This window comes from Pelodiscus sinensis, chromosome 1 (genome assembly GCF_052426305.1).
Source record: "Pelodiscus sinensis isolate ZL-2025 chromosome 1, ASM5242630v1, whole genome shotgun sequence".
Lineage (NCBI taxonomy): Eukaryota > Metazoa > Chordata > Testudines > Trionychidae > Pelodiscus > Pelodiscus sinensis.
In genome coordinates, this window is record NC_143052.1 from 20728089 (window position 1) to 20748061 (window position 19973).

Here is a 19973-nt window from a genome sequence, read left to right on the forward strand (position 1 = left end):
TTTGGAGGATAGGGACATAATTCAAAATGACCTTAGCAAGTTAGAGAAATGGTCAGAGGTAAACAGGATGAGGTTTAATAAAGAGAAATGCAAAGTGCTCCACTTAGGAAGGAACAATCAGTTCCATACATACAAGATGGGAAGCGACTGTCTAGGAAGGAGCATGGCAGAAAGGGATCTAGGGGTCATAGTGGACCACAAGTTGAATATGAGTCAACAGTGTGATGCTGTTGCAAAAAAAGCAAATATGATTCTAGGTTGTATCAACAGGTGTGTTGTAAGCAAAACTCGTGAAGTCATTCTGCCGCTCTACTCTGCACTAGTTAGGCCTCAGCTGGGATACTGTGTCCAGTTCTGGGCGCCACATTTCAAGAAAGATGTGGAGAAATTGGAAAGGGTACAGAGAAGAGCAACAAGAATGATTAAAGGTCTAGAGAACATGACCTATGAAGCCAGGCTTCATGAACTGGGCTTGTTTAGTTTGGAAAAAAGAAAATTAAGGGGGGACATGATAGCGGTTTTCAAATATCTAAAAGGGTGTCACAAGGAGGAAGGAGAAAATTTGTTCCTCTTGGTTTCTGAGGACAGGACAAGGAGTAATGGGCTTAAAGTGCAGCAGGAGAGGTTTAGATTGGACATTAGGAAAAAATTCCTAACTGTCAGGGTGGTCAAATATTGGAATAAATTGCCAAGGGAGGTGGTGGAATCTCCCTCTCTGGAGATATTTAAGAACAGGTTAGATAGACATCTGTCAGGGATGGTGTAGATGGAGCTTGGTCCTGCCTTGAGGGCGGGGGGCTGGACTCGATGACCTCTCGAGGTCCCTTCCAGTCCTATTATTCTATGATTCTATGATTGGTTCTAAAACTAGTCGATACGCAGCCTGTCTGATGGCAGTGAAATCAGTACACTGACTTCATGCTGGGAGTGTTGCTTTTATTTGCCTTCCTCCCACAGTGCAGGAGCCAAGAAAATGTTCATTTTTTAAAAAATATCAAATGTCTGTCTCAAAATTATTGCATGATTTAGTTCTGGATTTAAAATCCACATGGTTAAAAGGATTATTGGATGAAGGCAGGATAGGGGGGGAAATGCTGTATGCTGTGATAGCACAATCCCTCTCATTGACCAGGAGAAAGGGGGAACAAGATGATCACTGCTGTTATGGTGCTGCAATCTTTATCCTGCTGAAGATGAACAGGAGGTAATAGAGATGCAGGTAGGTAACAGTGGGCAAGTAAGCAGCTGGGAGAGGACCGTTGAAACCAGGAGTTGGTTGACCCTGTGGCAGATCTGAGGGAGATACCCTCTGATTGGCTGACTCCAAGCATGCTGACCCTCTCACAAGGTGCTGTGAGAGCATTTGCATGTCTAAGTGAAAAGCTCACGGTTTTGAACTGTTTTGTTTTGAGCTTCTGTATGTGCATGTGTTTGGGGGGAAATATGGATGCTAATTGAGTATTGGGAGGAATGAAACCTGAGTAATTTACTGGCACACTTAAACAAGACATAATGTTTTATTTATCATTTTCCATGCCCCGTGTTGGTAAATTTCAAGGATGCTACCTATCTCCTGTCCCATAACAAAGGTAGGGTATGTCTACACATCAAAGTTAATTCGAAATAGCAGTCATTATTCTGAATTAACTTTAATAGTGTCTACACAGCCAAACTGCTATTTCAAATTAAATTCGAAATAGCGGGGCAGTTAATTCAAATTTGGGAAACCTCATTCTGCGAGAAGTAACACCAAACTTGAATTATCTAATTCAAAATAAGTGCTGTGTAGATGTTTAGTCCGAATTACCTGGCCTCCAGCCTTCCCAGTTTCCCCTGGTGGCCACTCTGAGCCAAACCAGGAAATCTCTTCTCCCTCCCCCCAGCCCCGGAGCCCTTAAAGGGGCAGACTCTGGCCACAGAGCCTGTGCCAGCTCCAAGCCTGCCGGCCCTGAGCCAGCAGTCACTGCCCCAACCCAGTGGCCCCAAAACATGAGCCAGCAATCCACTGGCAGCCAGCCCTCCACTTCTCCCCAGGAGCAGTCTGCCAGCTCCTAGGAGCCTGCCAGCGCCTGGAGAAGGCGGGCGCCTTCCTGGTCCAGGGCAGAGATCAGGGTGGACCGTACTCAGGTTTGGGGGGGATGCCCCCAACGTCCATGATCTCTGCACTAGACAGAGGAACACAGCCGTCTATGGCAGGATAGCTGCCAGCCTGGCCACCAAAGGCCACAGGCAAACCCAGGAGCAGGTTTGCATGAAAATCAAGTTGGTCCGGGGAGACCCTCGACCCTGAGCTTCTCCTCCCCCTTCCTCCCCTTGCCTCCCCATTCCAGCGCCTTCCTCCGAGGTTTCCCCCTCTCCTCTCCCATCCTCATTCCCACCCCAGTTTCGGTCAATAAAGAGAGTTTGTTTTTGGCAAGAAATGTCTTTTTATTTGACACCAGGAAGTGGGGTCAGGGAGGGGTAAGTTGAAGGAGGGAAGAATGAGGCACAAGCCCCCACTGGAGCACACCCGGGAGGCTCTTAGTGCTCCTCAGGGTGGAAGCTCTCCTGCAGGGCCTACTGACAGCCCCCCCATGGACCTCCAGGATGGCAGCCTGCAGAAAGTGCAGTCAGGCTCGCTGCAGCATGCCCATGAGAAGCACCAGAGTGCCCAGGGCCAGCTCCAGCTCCGTGTTGCAGAGTGCTGTGCTGTCCCGAGTGAGGGTAACCAGAGCACACAGAGACAAAATGCTTTGCTGTCCCTCATCAAGGCAGGCAAGCAAGCAGGGACACCTGAGAACCAGCTACCCAGAGGTGGGTGGGGGAGGGGTGTCCCTTTAAGCACAGGCCTCAGAGAGCCTCAGGCAGCAGCCACACACAGACACTCCTGACCTGATGCCCTGCCTGACCTAGTTCTGGCTGGCCTTAAATCCGAGTCTGTGTCCAGTCAGTGTGGATGCAGTATTTCAAATTAGCAAAAAGCTATTTCAAACTGCATTTTGTGCGTAGACACGTTAATTCAAATTAGCTTAATTCGAATTAACTATTTCGAATTAAGATAACTCAAATTAACGCTGTAGTGTAGACATACCCGTAGAGAGTCACAAGAAGAGCTGATAGCTGAAAGCTAATCTGATAGCTTTCTTTGATAGGATAATGAGCCTTGTGGATAAGGGAGAAGCGGTGGATGTCATATGCCTAGACTTTAGTAAGGCATTTGATACGGTCTCGCATGATATTCTTATTGATAAACTAGGCAAATATAACTTAGATAGGGCCACGATAAGGTGGGTGCATAATTGGCTGGATAACTGTAGTCAGAGAGTTGTTGTTAACGGTGCTAAATCCTGCTGGAAAGGGATAACAAGTGGAGTTCCGCAAGGGTCTGTTTTGGGACCCGTACTGTTCAATATTTTCATGACTTAGATATTGGGATAGAGAGTACGCTTATTAAGTTTGCAGATGATACCAAACTGGGTGGCGTTGCAACTTCTTTGGAGGATAGGGACATAATTCAAAATGACCTTAGCAAGTTAAAGAAATGGTCAAAGGTAAACAGGATGAGGTTTAATAAAGAGAAATGCAAAGTGCTCCACTTAGGAAGGAACAATCAGTTCCATACATACAAGATGGGAAGCGACTGTCTAGGAAGGAGCATGGCAGAAAGGGATCTAGGGGTCATAGTGGACCACAAGTTGAATATGAGTCAACAGTGTGATGCTGTTGCAAAAAAAGCAAATATGATTCTAGGTTGTATCAACAGGTGTGTTGTAAGCAAAACTCGTGAAGTCATTCTGCCGCTCTACTCTGCACTAGTTAGGCCTCAGCTGGGATACTGTGTCCAGTTCTGGGCGCCACATTTCAAGAAAGATGTGGAGAAATTGGAAAGGGTACAGAGAAGAGCGACAAGAATGATTAAAGGTCTAGAGAACATGACCTATGAAGCCAGGCTTCATGAACTGGGCTTGTTTAGTTTGGAAAAAAGAAGATTAAGGGGGGACATGATAGCGGTTTTCAAATATCTAAAAGGGTGTCACAAGGAGGAAGGCGAAAATTTGTTCCTCTTGGTTTCTGAGGACAGGACAAGGAGTAATGGGCTTAAAGTGCAGCAGGGGAGGTTTAGATTGGACATTAGGAAAAAATTCCTAACTGTCAGGGTGGTCAAATATTGGAATAAATTGCCAAGGGAGGTGGTGGAATCTCCCTCTCTGGAGATATTTAAGAACAGGTTAGATAGACATCTGTCAGGGATGGTGTCCTGCCTTGAGGGCGGGGGGGCTGGACTCGATGACCTTTCGAGGTCCCTTCCAGTCCTATTATTCTATGATTCTATGATTCTTCTCATAGACTCATAGACTCATAGACTTTAAGGTCAGAAAGGACCATTATGATCATCTAGTCTGACCCCCTGCACAGTGCAGGCCACAGAATCTCGCCCACCCCTCTTAGAATAATCCTCTCACCTATGTCTCAGATATTGAAGCCTTCCAATACTTTGAAGGCCCCAACATGCAGAGAGTCCTTCAGCTGTGATCTGTGCCCAATGCTACAGAGGAAGGCGAAAAACCTCCAGGGCCTCTGCCAATCTACCCTGGAGGAAAATTCCTTCCTGACCCCAAATATGGCGATCAGCTAAACCCTGAGCATGTGGGCAAGACTCACCAGCCAGACACCCAGAAAGTTCCCTATAGCAACTCCTATCATCCCTCCATTGACCTATTTCCAACTGGAAATGAATGGTCAATTAGTTACCAAGATCATGTTATTTCATCCAACCATCCCCTTATCATAGAATCAGAACTGGAAGAGACCTCAGAAGGTCGTCAAGTCCAGCCCTCCGCTCTAGGCAGGACCAATCCCATCTAAATCAACCCGGCCAGGGCTTTGTCAAGCCGAGACTTAAACACCTCTAGGGATGGAGACTCCACTACTTCCCTAGGTAACCCATTCCAATGCTTCACTACCCTCCTAGTAAAATAGTTTTTCCTAATATCCAATCTGGACCTCTCCCACCACAACTTGAGACCATTGCTCCTTGTTCTGCCATCTGTCACTACTGAGAACAGCCTCTCTCCATCCTCTTTGGAACCTCCCTTCAGGAAGTTGAAGGCTGCTATCAAGTCCCCCCTCACTCTTCGCTTCTGCAGACTAAACAGACCCAAGTCCCTCAGCCTCTCCTTGTAGGTCATATGCTCCAGACCCCTAATCATTTTGGTTGCTCTGACGCTAAAGAAGGAACTTGATTAGAATAACAGAAAATAGAGTCATCCTTAAAAATACTCTACCCAGAGTGGAGAGCTTCTGCCCAGAATCTTTCCCTAGATGACCAGATGACCCATTTCATAGGGACATTCCTGATATTTGTGGCTTTGTCTTATATAGATGCCTATTACCCCCACACACTCTGTTCCAATTTTTCACCCTTGCTATCAGGTCGCCATAGGCTGTTCTTCCATCAAATATTTTAAGAAGCAGTGTACATGTACAGAGCCTCACAGGCCCTTTATTTATGCCAGTGACTGCTGGTGGGGAATGCAAAGGAAAGCTGAATAGTAAAGATGGTGTTTCTTCATTAAGGTTCAGGGGTCTTTCAGGTATGATGTATCAGCTTGCTGCTGTGCATCAGCTTTTATTGGTTTTGTAAAAGAGAAGAGGTAGGGACAAAGAGACAGTCATGAGCCAAAGAAATGTAAAAAATGAACAAAATGGTATAGAAGAAGCAAGGGAGAAATAGAAGAGGGCAAAGTAAAGGAGCCTAAAAGGAAAATGAAGGGGAAAATAGCTGAGGGTAAATATGTGTAATATTGTGTTAATAAAGCCATTATTTTCTCTCCCTAGAGATTTTTCACTGTATTCTTTAAGGGATACTATGAAGCTAGGAATCTGTGAAGTTAGGAGTTAAATCTGGGTCACACCTGCCCTTTGTACTGGCCTATATTTTTGGTTTTATAATAAACAGGAAAATATTATTTTCCCCTTTGTTACTGTATAAAAAATGTAAACAATAAAGGGAATTGACTGGCTATAACAGGAACTGGAGAACTTTACTATTTAAAAAGTGCTACGCAGCGCACAGTGTAAATTGGACAAAAGCAACATTTTTCCTTTGTTGCTTTGGTAATAATCTTAGTGTCACTTTCAACAACAACAGGTTATACATTTTCAAAAAGAAGTGTTTGTTTTGTTTTAAAGGGACCGTGGGCTAGATTCACAAAAGGTCTTAGATGCCTACTTGAGGCACCTAAATCCCATAATTAGGCCCCAAGGGGATTCACAAAATCCCTACTCAAGAATCCTGAAAGTACCTGAAATTCACACTACAACATTCTTTGTAGTAAAAATTTGCTAGGAACGTGTGATCCTGCCTGTGTACATATACATTGTGGCCCCATGCCCAGAGTCTGAATGCACAAACCCCACACAATTCACAAAATGGGGGAAAATAGATGTTTCTCTGCCTGACTCTCCTGCAATGCCCAATTTGGCAAGCATACACAGGCCCCAGTAAATGCAACCAGGAACCTCATACTTCTGTAGCCCAAGGATTTGGGTACTCAGTATGTTTAAGACCCTGGTTCAGGTCCTCCTACTCTGAGAGAGAATTTGACAAGGGATCTGCCACCTCTCATATGAGTTCCCTAATCACGAGATTAGGGGATATTTTCATGTGGGGTCCCCCAATTTCTCCTGTTGAAACTGTTCCACTGAGGATCGATTATAATTTGGCGCTGTCTACAAAGTGCCAAATTTCAAAATAACTTGCTATTCTGAAATTTCCCTTAACCCTTGTGGAACAAGGGTTACCAGGACATCAGAATAAGCTGCCTGTTATTTTGAAATAACAGGCTGCTTCAATAGTCAAGGAATAGCTATTTTGGGATATTTCTGGTATCCCGAAATAACTCTGCAGTTTAGATGTACCCGTAGAGAAAAGGAAAAAGTACATCACCTAAGGCATCTCAATCTTTAGGCACCTCAATACCTCTGAAAATCTGGCCTGATGTTTCCTTTGGCTCCAAACCTACACTGTAATATGTGAGTGGAGTAATGAACTGGTACAGAGTCTTGCTGAAGTAATTAGGCCTCCGTGGAGATCTGCCTGAATGCTGCAAAATATATTAGAGGCAAACCTATACATTCATGTTGATAAGAAATTTAAACATTGTGACACTGTTGCAAAAATAAGCAAACATAATTCTGGGATGCATTAACAGGAGCATTGTAAACAGGACACAAAATGTAATTATTTCAGTCTATTCTGTACTTATTAGGCCTCCACTGGAATATGGTGTCCAGTTCTGGGCACCAAGTTTCAGGAAAAATGTGGAGAAATTGGAGAAGGTCCAGAGAAGAGCAACAAGAATGATTAAAGGTTTAGAAAACATGAGCTACGAGGGAAGACTGAAAGAACTGGAAAAGAAAAGACTCTTTTGTTCAGTTTGGAAAAGAGAAGACTGAGACGGGATGTGATAACAGCTTTCAAGTATCTAAAAGGATGTTACAAGGAGGAGGGAGAAAAAATATTCTCCTTAACCTCTCACGATAGGATAAGAAGCAATGGGCTTAAATTGTAGCAAGGGAGGCTTAGATCGGACATTGGGAAAAATTTCCTAATTGTCAGGGTTGTTAAGCATCAAATTGTCAAAGGAGGTTGTGGAATCTCCATCCTTGGAGATATTTAAGAGCAGGTTAGACAAACATCTGTCAGGAATTATTTAGAAGGTGGATGGTCCCGCTGTGAGTGCAGGGGACTGGACTGATGGCCTCTTGAGGGCCCTTCCCGTTCTAGTGTTCTATTGTTCTATGATCGGGGTGGGCAAGATATGACCTGTGGGCCAGATCCAGCTCACAAAATCCTTTGATCCAGTCTGTGACCTGTCCTGTCAAGACCCTGAGGCTGTTCAAAATGGCTGGCAGATCCCCTGGCACATCGCACGGCACCTAGCGGGCGCTGGCAGACATTTTAAACAGTGAGGTGTGCACCTGGAAGGCAAGCTCCAGGCACCAGTTGGCCTGGGGTAGGGGATCATGTGAAGTCTCCTTCTCCCCTTGAACTCCTGCAGGGGCGCAGATGAATAGAAGGTTCAAAACAGCTGGTGGCTCCCTCTAGGCACCGTGCAGCCCTGGTGAGGGGAGAGAGAGTTCTTGCACTCCCACACCCTAAGGCCCTGCTCCCAGCTGCAATGATTGGCCTGGGGGTGGGGAAGCATGGAAAGTCTCTTGCCCCTCAGGGATGTGCATCCATGAGTGGCACACAGAAGGAACCTCCTTGAGCACCCTAGGGCTGCTGCAGGCGGGAGCCTGCCTTGGGGACCCTGTTGGGCTGCTGGCCGGGAGCCACCTAAGGTAAGTGGCTCCCAGCCATTGCCTGCATCTAACACCCCAGCCCCTACTTCTTGCACCCCAGCCCCTTCCATTTCCCAACTCCCTGCCGCAGGCCACCACCCCCTCCTGCTCTAAGTCATGTCCCAAATCCTCTGCACACACATCTGGCCCCAGGTCACAATGCCCTCCCAGATCCTCCACCCCCTGCTACACCCTTCCCCCAGGTCAAAATTCACTCCTGCACACCAATCCTCTGCCCCAGTTACAACCCCCAACTTCATTCAAATTCCCTCTCAGATCCCACACCCTCTCCTGCACCCCAATACTGTACCCCAAGCTCCCTTCTGCACCTAACCTCTGTCCCAATCCCCACACCTCCTCCATAGCACAGTGTGGCCCTTGACCACTTTCCAAAATCTTGGAATGCCTCCTCCCCCCCCCCCCCCCCATCAAAAATTATTACCCACTCTTGTTTTATTATGTTTAACATGTGTATTTATTCCACATTAAAAAGATAACTGGCATATGCATTTTTGCATCATCTTGTTATCAAGATTCATTAAAGCTGCTAATTGCTTAATGAAAAATAAAAATACAGCTGCTGTATTTTTAGATTCACAGCCAGATGTCTTCACTAGATAGTTGTGGTTACCTGCCCTTCCCACCTTTTTCTAAAAATTTGCAGCCCTACAATAATTCCAGTTTCTTATTAAGTTCTTCTGAAATCCTCTCGGAGTGAATCCATAGCTGTCTTGGAAATCTACTTATCAAATCATCCTATATAAGCAGAAATAGCAAGTAATAGCATAAGCTCATGATTATTTTTCTCTCGCGAACACAGCCCTTTACAGCAACTCATTTAACAGCATGGAAGCCTGTGAACATGAAAAATAAAACAAATTTTTCCCCCTAAAAATATCCCCTATTAAGTATCTCTCACACAGAATAAAATCACAAAGGAAAGCTAGATCAAACATAAAGTGCACAGATGATACTAGAGTAGCATAGAATAGTGCTGCAATAATTTAGAAGATTTCAATCTTTTTCATTATGACCTCAGTTTTCAGGGGTCGTAAGTGAGCCACTGTAGTTTGTATTGGGATGAAATGATAATTATACAAGTTTTCAAGCCATTTATAGTTTTGCAAAGCAATTTTGAAAGTACTGATGAGAAGAAATTGGCATTTTTCTAACTAGTTGTGGATGTTCATTCTTTTTTCTAGCTACCATCTAAAACCAGATTTTTAAAAATTACAAACAATAAGTTCTTTGTGAAGACTGTTTCATTTCTGGTTTTTCCTGTTTTTAATTTGAAACATTGCAGAATATTTCCAGTTGGTAGAAAAAAATAGTTACCGAGCAGATGCACTAGCTATTTTCAGAATGCCATTTCCCCGCCCCCACTCCTCACCCCCATTCCATGAGCTGTACTGTTGAAGACTGCTGCTTAATAATTTCACCCACACATTTAGAAAGCAATAATTTTTAGAGTACTATATCCAGTCCAGTTGACATCCCACTGAAGTGAGGTTCAGCATTCCAATTACCAGCCTGCTTCCAAATGCCCCTTGAGTTAGAGATTGTAGATCAGATCACACATCAAAACATGTGAACACATCAATTAGCATTCTGTTGGAAGCAAATCAAGGACAAACATACTCTGTGACATTTTTCAGATCTTATTTTACACAGAAATGAGGGTTAAAAACCAGCCATATTTGGCCTTAATCATTATTTTCCCAGTCTCTTTCTTTATTATAACACCATACTATTGCAATATTGACATGCAAATTCCCATTCAAATAAGCCATGCTTCCCCCATTGATTTTTTTTTTTTTTTTTTACAATGGAGATTTATTACAAAGAAAAATGCTTAGCACCTGTAGTACTTATTCATCTTCAAAACTCTGTGAACATGAATTGGTTAATCCTCATAGCCTTCCCTTTCATTTTTCTGCTCCTGCACCATATTCTCTTCCTCCTACCCTACAAACTCTCTCAAAGTTACCCTGTTCCTCTCCTCCTTTTCCTCAGGTTTCCTCCACCCTCCTTCCAAAAAATCTCCCTCTCTTCTCTTCCCTTCCTAGCCCTAGAGAGGGGCTCTTGGGAGCTTTGTAGGCAGAGACAGATGCAGGGAGAGGTTCAGGTTCAAGTAAGGGGGCGCACAGCCAAAAGCAGAGGAATAGCTCCCCTCTTTTCCCTGGCTAGGGTAAGCAGATTTGACTTACAGTTATAGAAGTGGTAGCCCTGTCTTGTTTCAGTCTACTTTAACCATAGGGACGAAGAGTCCTGTGGCACCTTATAGACTAACTGAAGTGTAGGAGCATAAGCTTTCGTGGGCAAAGACCCACTTCGTCAGATGCATGCCCTTCAGACATGCATCTGACGAAGTGGGTCTTTGCCCACGAAAGCTTATGCTCCTACACTTCAGTTAGTCTATAAGGTGCCACAGGACTCTTCGTCGCTTTTGCAGATTCAGACTAACACGGCTACCCCTCTGATACTTTAACCATAGGGAGTTCACTGCAAGGTGATGATATGTAGGGAGTTTGCACAGGAGTTCACGTTGGCTAAAGAGACAAACCCAGGATGCCCCAGGAGGGAGCAGCATCTAGAAGAGATATCCTTTGTGAACCACCTGCTTCCACTTCCCAGTATTGGGCCCTGGCACAAAAAAAGCATGTGCCACCAAGCTCTTTGGCTCCTGGATCCTGAAACATGTTGAGGCTCTCCACCTCCAATTCAAATCAATGAGAGCTGGGCACCTAACTATATCTGAAGAGCTGGGCTTCAGGTCCTGTGAAGCATATCAACCCATCAGGCAAATGCTGATTGATACATCAGTGCAAGTCACTTCCCTGGAAAAGAATGCAAGCAAATGATTCTTTACAGGAGAATTAATAAGAATTAAACTTATAAATGAAGTTAAGTTCCAACCCTTCCCTGTGTATTTGGCTTGTGGAATGGACCTGAAACAACACTGTAATTTGGAGATCCATTAATGAGAGCCCAGTTGTTAAAGTGTTCTCCAACAGGTTTCTCTGTATTGTCTTTACAGATATATACACAGTGAAGAGCTGGAATTTAACTTCATTTACAAGTTTAATTCTTATGCTAACGGAATGGACGGAGACATTAGCTGGCTCACACACTACCTTCCACATCCCAATGACTTAACCAACCAACCAACTAACCAAGTGAGGTGCCAATTGTTCTTATCAATCTCTTGTAACTACTTGAATAATCCAATCACTGTCTTTTTTTTCCTCCTCCCCCTCCTTTTCCCTTATTTATTCTTGAATCTGGACTTTTAATACTCCAGTCATCTGAAGAAGTTGGCTGTGCCTACGAAAGCTCATGATACCATCTACATGTTTTGTTAGTCTTTAAGGTGCTACTAGACTTTTCGTTGTTTTTTAAGTTTTTCCTGTTACAGACTAACTCGGCTACCCCTCTGACACTTTTGAACATCTCTTATTGCTGTAACTTCTTTTTGGTGTATGTGTATGCTCTTTGTTGGATAGTGCATGAGGCCTTCTCAAGTAGGGGTGAGTGTGTGCATGCACACGCGTACACCTGTGTTTATAAAACAAGTGTGTATATATATCAAGGTGTCTATATATATTTACTGCACCTATAAGGTCTGAAATAGTGCTGGTCACAAATTTTTCAACAACAAAATTTCTTGTCAGCAAATGTGGTCTTCTTGAAATCAAAATGTCCCACAGGCAAATGTCAACTTTGATTATTTTTTTAAAATTTATTTTTCAGAACCAACATGTAGAAATGCCAATTTGAAATTAAATGTCTTGTTTCAAATTGACATTTCATTTCAAAATGTCAGGAGGTTATATTTTGATTGGAAATGTTGAAATTTGTCATGTCAACATTCCCCAATTAGTATTTTATGGAGCTTTTTGCTCTGCAAAAATTCTTAGCATTTGTTACCAGATTTGCCCAATACTCTGGGGTATGCTCATTTTTTAGGGTTATTCTTATGGGGCTGGGGGGAGGTTAACAATTCTATCAGTGTGCTGCTTGTGCTTACTTGTGCTCTCATATGGAGCTGAATTCTCCCTGCTGCCAATTCCTCCTCCCACTGGGGCTCTCCTGCAGGAACTGGGTTCCTCAGGATGGGGTTCTTCCCACCTTAGCAACACACACAGACACTCACAACCACTAACAGAGCATGCCTGAGAGGACTGAGTAATCAGCACTCACAAGCTGACCCCTCATATGTCCCTGGATTCAGCAGGCTGGGTTAACCGCAGTGCCATGCTACACCCTCATGAGCCTTTGGACTCAGTGGGCTGGATTAAACAGCACTTTAAGCTGCCATCCTCATAAGCCCCTAGATTCAGTACCCCCTATCCTCACTTTCACATCACAATCATTCACTGGGAAACCACATGATGAGCAAACCCCACAGGATTTTGAGCACTACAGGGATCTTTAGCTTGGGTACAAGAAGCATTATTACAGAGCGAATGGGGAAGCCAAAACAACACCCCTTGAGGAAGAGTGAGCGAAAGAGAAAGAAAGAGAGAGAGAAGCAACCAGCTTAACAATGAAAGTGATTTATTTCTGAGTAGTGAAAACAGTCACAATATTAAATCTAAATTGAAACTGATTACAAATGTTATAACAGTGTACATAGGGCAGGGTCAGGAGGCTATGTTTAGAGAGGTAGTGGGGGGGGGGAGGAGGAGAGAGAGAGAGAGAGAGATCTCACCAATTCATGGAGCTTGCACTGATCAGGGTTCCCAGATGGTGATGGGATCCAGGGGTCCAGAGGGCAGGAGATGAGAGCCCCCAGCACAATCAGACAGGAGATGATGAAGTCTCAATGGAACTTATGCAGTTTAAATCCAGGTATCAGAACAGTTTTTCCTAGGCAAGGATAGGAGTTTTTATAGGGATAGGACAATAGTTCAAAGAGAAACAGAGGCAAGACAATAGAGACTGATCACACCTGGTTATGAGTGAACTTCCTTGAACAAGCGCACAATGCAACTGGGCAGTTTCAGTATTTTGGATGTCAATAGGATCATTACTAGAATTGGTCTGATAGGGTATGTCTAGAATACATGGCTCCGTCGACGGACCCATGTAAACTAGTTTACCCGGCATAGGCAAAGAAGCGGAATTTAAATAATCCCCGCTTCATTAAAATAAACATGGCCAGCGTGCTGTGCCGACGATCAGCTGATCCGGCACAGCGCGGTAGTCTAGACATGGCTCGGCCGGCTGAGGATGCCTTTGCCGACCAATCCCTTATGCCTCGTGAAACAAATTTTAAAAAAGGACAAATTCAAGACATCTAAAGCCCAACTCCTACTGAATTAGTGGGGTGCACAACTCATTTGGGCTCTTCTGAAAATTCCGATAAATTTGATAGCTCTTTACAACATTACATGCTGCATTTTGATTCTCTTGTATATTAAAATATTTTTGTCATTTTTGGTGTATGTGTCTTCATTCCCCTTTACACGTATCCAGTTGCTTCCCCACCTTCTTTTAAGTATTTTAGTTACTATGGAAACAACACTAGAGTTGGGAGTGGTTGTAATTAGTGATGTCTGCAAGTGCAGTATAAAGTTAATATATATAATTAAGCCCTGAAGCCCCAGTAGGCTCTGTGTAGATGGAGTCCCAAGGTCTGGATGGGCAGAGTTCATTGCCATACGGAGGCCTTAGCATTCTATATCATGATTTGTGAAATAGTTGTGCAAATTAATTAATATAAATTAATTACATTATTACAGGGTTGAGTGACTTGTGAATCAAGCCAGGAATTGGATTTGACATGTATTAGGAGTGCATGTGAAGGACACACTATGCACTTGCAGTGAGTAGTAAAAAAAGATTGTCTTCCTACTGAACTGTCAGCTTAACATGGGACTTTTAAATTCATTCCTTCATTTTAGTGGTGGATGCTGGGGCTGGGAAGAGGCACATGCACATTTATATGCAGCTGCTTTGAACTTTGATTCTTTATTTTAAATGTTTATTGGTAATATTAAAAATGCTAATTAAAGATTTTAAATAAAACTCAAAAAGACTTAGAGCCTTCTTGCCACTGGCTTCTTCAGAGAAGGAACATTTATTTTTCCTTAAAGGTAATTTGTTTGTTTGTATTATTCATCCCTTTGCTCCTCTTCTTCCCAGGCCTTGCCTGTACACAGATGTTGTACTCCTTTAACTTACATTAGTATTCAGATTAGTGCTAAAGCTGTGTGGATACTCTTCTTTCAGATGGTGAGGGCTTTTTATTCAATTAGTTTAATCCATTTGCATCACGTTAGACTAAACTGAAATATGTCATTCTTAACACAAAATATGTGTGTCTATTGGTAATGGCATTGAGGTAATTGAGGCAATGTTATGTATAACTCTCCTCTTCTTCCAGTTTACCTCCAGTTTTGCTGAAGCACTGGTCTGATTTTTGTCTTTTCAGAACTTTTAGGAAGTATTACAAAGTTTCACCTCAGAATTATTGTATGGGCAATCCTCAGCAGTAGGTGTTAATAGCTCCCAGTTAACATCAAAGAGAGAGCAATCTACCCTTTATTAGTATAAAAAAAAACAAAAAACACTGTAAACAAAATAAAGTCTTATAAATAGAGCTTTGGAATACTACAAATGTACACAAAGGCTATTAGATGGTAAATGTGTTCCTTCTACAGACTTCCCCCTTTGTTGTTGTTACATATATTTAAATATAAGTTCCAAGGTAACATTTAGACTTCTGTATTTTAGCACATACTCCCTTTGGATCTTTTTACACAGATGGCTTCTCAGTCTTTATAGTGTGACCAGAATATGGAGAAACAAAAGACAGGACTATGAAACACTTTAAATACTGACAAGATGGTTTATTAGGTGATGAGCTTTCGTGGGACAGACCCACTACCTCAGATCAAATTGTGGAAGAACATTGTTATGACCATATATACCAAAGAGATACAATCAAAAAGGTGTTCACTTTTTTTTTATTGTATCCCTTTGGTATATACGGTCATGCCAATTTTCTTCCACAATTTGATCTGAGGAAGTGGGTCTGGCCCACGAAAGCTCATCACCTAATAAACCATCTTGTTAGTCTCTAAAGTGCTTCATAGTCCTGTCTTTTGTTTCAGCTAGACCAGACTAACACGGCTACATTTCTATTACAGAATATGGAGAGTGTGTCACTTGGACTCTGCCTCCTCTTTTTCCTTCTTCTAGGCTTCTTCACTCTCCTTTCTCTCCTACATCCTTGCTTCCCTCCAATTCTTGGTTTTCTTCTTGCCTCGCTGCTTTTCATTCTCTGGTTCATTCTACAGTTTTTCAGTGTCAGCTTTCAGGCTTGAACTCTGTGGCCGTAAGCCCCAGGTCCATGGTTAGGGTGACCAGATGTCCTGTTTTTAAAGGGACAGTCCCATGTTTAAGCTAGGTTGCAGGTGTCCCGACTTTTTTTGAGAAGCAGAAGTATTTCATTACTTAGGTACCCAGTGATGAGGATTAACCTTCTCAATGCTCATAGGACTCACAGGGAGACTTATAACTGACTTCAGTGATCTTTGGATCAGACCAGAGAAAGCTCTTATTGAACTGTTCTAGCATTTCTTTTGTACCCAAAGCCTCACTGCTTTCAGTATGACAATAATCAGTATGAAAGAAGGATCAGGCCCTGACTTTTTAATCCTGAATTTCTTTGGCAAATGCTTAACAGAGTAAACAATTGTGCTCAAGGCGTTGCAATGGCACAAAAGCAGAATAACAGAGGAAAGACTCAGGCACCTTCTATTCTTAACTTGTCACAGCTTTAGCATGATTTTAAAGCCTATTTTAGGCCAGATGCACCACTACTTCACTGGTATTTTATGCTGTTGTAACAACATTGATTTCCTATAACGGACACTTGCATAAGACTACAGGGAAAGCAGTGGTTCATCTGGCCATTAAAAATGTATGTAAATGGTTTTAAAACTTACATGAGTCTCATCCATGGACCAACTCTCGCTCTTACTTCATGTGATGTGATATAACAACAGCAGCAGGAGTCATTCTCCATCATTCTTACAGTCTGATTCTGAGAGGTGCTCAGCACCCTGAGCACTCACTCTGGCAAGAGGACCGACCTTGGCAGAGATGTCCCAAAGACTCCTATTAATTGCATCAAGAAGCTGTCTGGTGCAATATTATATATTAACAACTACTGCCAAGTTTCTCATCAAATGATGCACCAATCACAAAAACACCCCATTACTCCTGGCATGCATTATCTTCCTTATGCATTTCCATTACATGTGGCTTGAGAGACTAAGCACATCAAATTTTCAATTTGTTCAGGAGTCTAGTGGTGGCTAGAGTAAAAGCCTGATCTGGAAATAAGACATACATTTGTGAGCGATGGTAATTGTGCCAATGGTTAATTTACAAGGGGCATGGTGAGGTGTTCATCATGTGCAATTCTTAACTCAAGACTGGATGTTTTTCTCAAAAACATGTTCTATTTTGGGGAAGTTCTGTGGGCTGTGATATATAGACAGTCAGACTCGATGATCACAATGATCCCCTGTGGCCTTCGAATCTATGAATTCCATTCTCAGGCAAAACTTTGCCTAAAGTTTAAATCACCTGTGAAGAGAGCTTGCTTTTATGATAGATGGTACCTTATATCAAAAATCATAATAATATTCGGTTCTCTCCCACTCCCAAAGGACTAGTCACTTACCCCAGGTTAATTGTATCTCAGATCTCAAACTTATAGGCTACATCTAGACTGGCATGATTTTCTGCAAATGCTTTTAACGGAAAAGTTTTTCCGTTAAAAGCATTTGTGGAAAAGAGCGTCTAGATTGGCACGGACGCTTTTGCGCAAAAGCACTTTCTGAAGAGAAGCGTCCGTGCCAATCTAGATGCGGTATTGCGCAAGAAAGCCCTGATCGCCATTTTCGCCATCGGGGCTTTTTTGCGCAAAACACTTTTTAGCTGTCTACAATGGCCCTCTTGCGCAAATGCTTTTGCGCAAGAGGGCCTTTTCCCGAATGGGAGCAGCATTGTATTTGCGCAAGAACACTGACAATCTTACATTAGATCGTCAGTGCTTTTGTGCAAATTCAAGTGGCCAGTGTAGACAGCTGGCAAGTTTTTCCGCAAAAGCATCTGCTTTTGCGGAAAAACTTGCCAGTCTAGACACAGCCATAGGTTATAGTCAATTCTATAACAAACACACACGCACACAAGAAAAAGAGAAAAAATTCATTTGCAAGATTAAAGCTGGTAAATTTACACACACATACACACATATTAGTTACAGTCATAGGTTCAAAAAATAATGGAAGCAGCTGTAATATGCAAGCTGTACATGTCCTTTTGGGTTAATTCAGGACAAGCACTGAGGATCCCTTGCATAGGTTTAGAAATCTTCCCCTTCATTGATTGAGCAGCAAAGAGACAACAATTTCTTCTTTTTCGAGATTTTTATTCCCTTTCTCCAAAGTTCAAGCTGGAGGGCTGTGTGCTTCTGGATGTCTTCTGTTCACAGTGCAGCCATCAATAAAGCCTTTTATCCTCTGATGTTCTACAAGGTTTCATCTGCTGTCAATGGGACTTCTTTTGTTGGGCAGGAGATGACACCTCTTCTGGTAAACCAATATTTCCCTCTTGTTAAAGTTCTCTCTGACATTTATAGTTATAGGTCATGCCCTTAAATATTACATTAAAACACAGGATACTGGTATTGTAAGTGAGATTCATGTGTGGAACAACCTACTGGCATTTCATAGCATTAAATCACTTAACGCATTTTTAGAAATCTAATACTATATTAATAATGCTAACACACAGGCGAGCCAGACTGGTTTCTAGCTATGTGTTTGTCAGTCAACAATGAGGCCTAGGAGACCTTGGCATGAGTTGCCCTGTCACAACATATATGCACACATTATAAATGGAGGCGATGTACTGAGGATAATTATGTAACATTATGATGTTATCATGTATCTTTGACTGTTTCATTTGCCTTCTCTCCAGTAGTCCACCTCACCTGGAATTTTTTCCACTTCTTAAGAGCACCTACAAACAGATGTCTCTTATTTATTTATTCTTTAAAATATACCTATCACAAAAAATGTCAACTTCGCCTCCCAAATGTCGATTTTCCTAGCAAAACCATATGTGACCATGAGCAAGATTTATCCCTAGGCCATTAAGAACTTTCATGTACATTAAAGTGTCACTATTCTAAAGTCAGATCTTAAGTGACCCTATCAGATTAGAAAAGGGAACTTTATCCTTTTTTTAAATGGGAGACGCTCAGGTTTCTGATGAGACAAATAGCGTAAGAGCTACTAGAAATAGATACCTACTTATCTTCTCTATGGGACAGCTAGTTGATTCCAAAAGGTACCATAAGAGCTTCAGTTAAGATTTTACCTATCAACATTATTTTACAAGAGCCCCTTCTATATCACACACAGCATACTCATCTGAAAATAGAATTGTCCATCTTCAAAATGGCATTGCATTGTGTACTCATCTTCCATCTTCCTCTGATGTGCCTAATGGAATGGAGCCCTGGTAATACTTGTACGTGCTACATCAATATAAATGTTTTATTTTGGGCATAATGATGATTATGATTTATCTCTTCATACGAGCTTTCTAAATAATAGATCCATACTTGACATGTAGATGGGGCTTTGTTTTTCCTCAGATGTGTTATGTTTTATCTTGGTATTTAAATATCCCCGATTACTATACTATCAGTGTAGTTATCCTCACAACACCCTTGTGAGATAGGGATATGCTCTTTACAGATGAAGACCTTAAGACTCAGAAAGATAATGTTTTGCTCAAGCTCATACAGGAATTTTGCCATAAAGCATGGGATTGAGCCCAAGGTCCTAAGGGTAGCAGCACCTTTACACTTGCACTGCCCTTTTTGTATTTTGCTATGTTAAACTCATCTTTTTCTTTGGCCTGCCAAAAGTCCCACATGATCCCAATTCCTCTGTGTTTTATGGGGTTCTGTAGAAATTGTGCAAAACTTCAGAAACAATTTCAAATTTTTCCACCATTTCTCCCAATCCACAACAGTGAGATCTTAGCTGATGTGCTGTCAGAGAGTCACCAAATGCAGAGCAGCATCCATAAACTTTTGTACAGGGCTGCACAGTGTGTTACAGGAAAGTATGAAGAGGTGCATTCAGGTATCTCCTTTTCTGGAATAAATTTGATAGGTTTTGGCTCAGCAGATCACAGAGTCTGCAAGGAGTTTCTTTGCGTGAAGAGGTTTTCTTTCTTTATATTTTTACCAAATAATAACAATAGTGAGTTTTCTGATTAAATGAACTTTGTCTGAACTTTGTCTAAGAATTTCATAAGCACCTAAGTGACTTTGAGTTCCATTTCAAAATCCCACCCATAAGGGCAAGTCTCTGTATTTAATATGGGGTTAAGGGATTTGTTGAAAAAGTGGGCATCCAATACTGCTGTCATTGCCAGTCTTCTGAGGTCCTCATGCACCAAGAGCCTGATCCAAAGCCCCACTGAAGACAATGGGCATCACCCATTAATTTCAGTGGACTTTGTTTTAGGGCATAGGAGCACAAGGCTAGACACAGTCCTGCTCCTTGCACAGAGGCTTAATGGAAAAAGAAGAAATGTGCTAGTGCTTCATC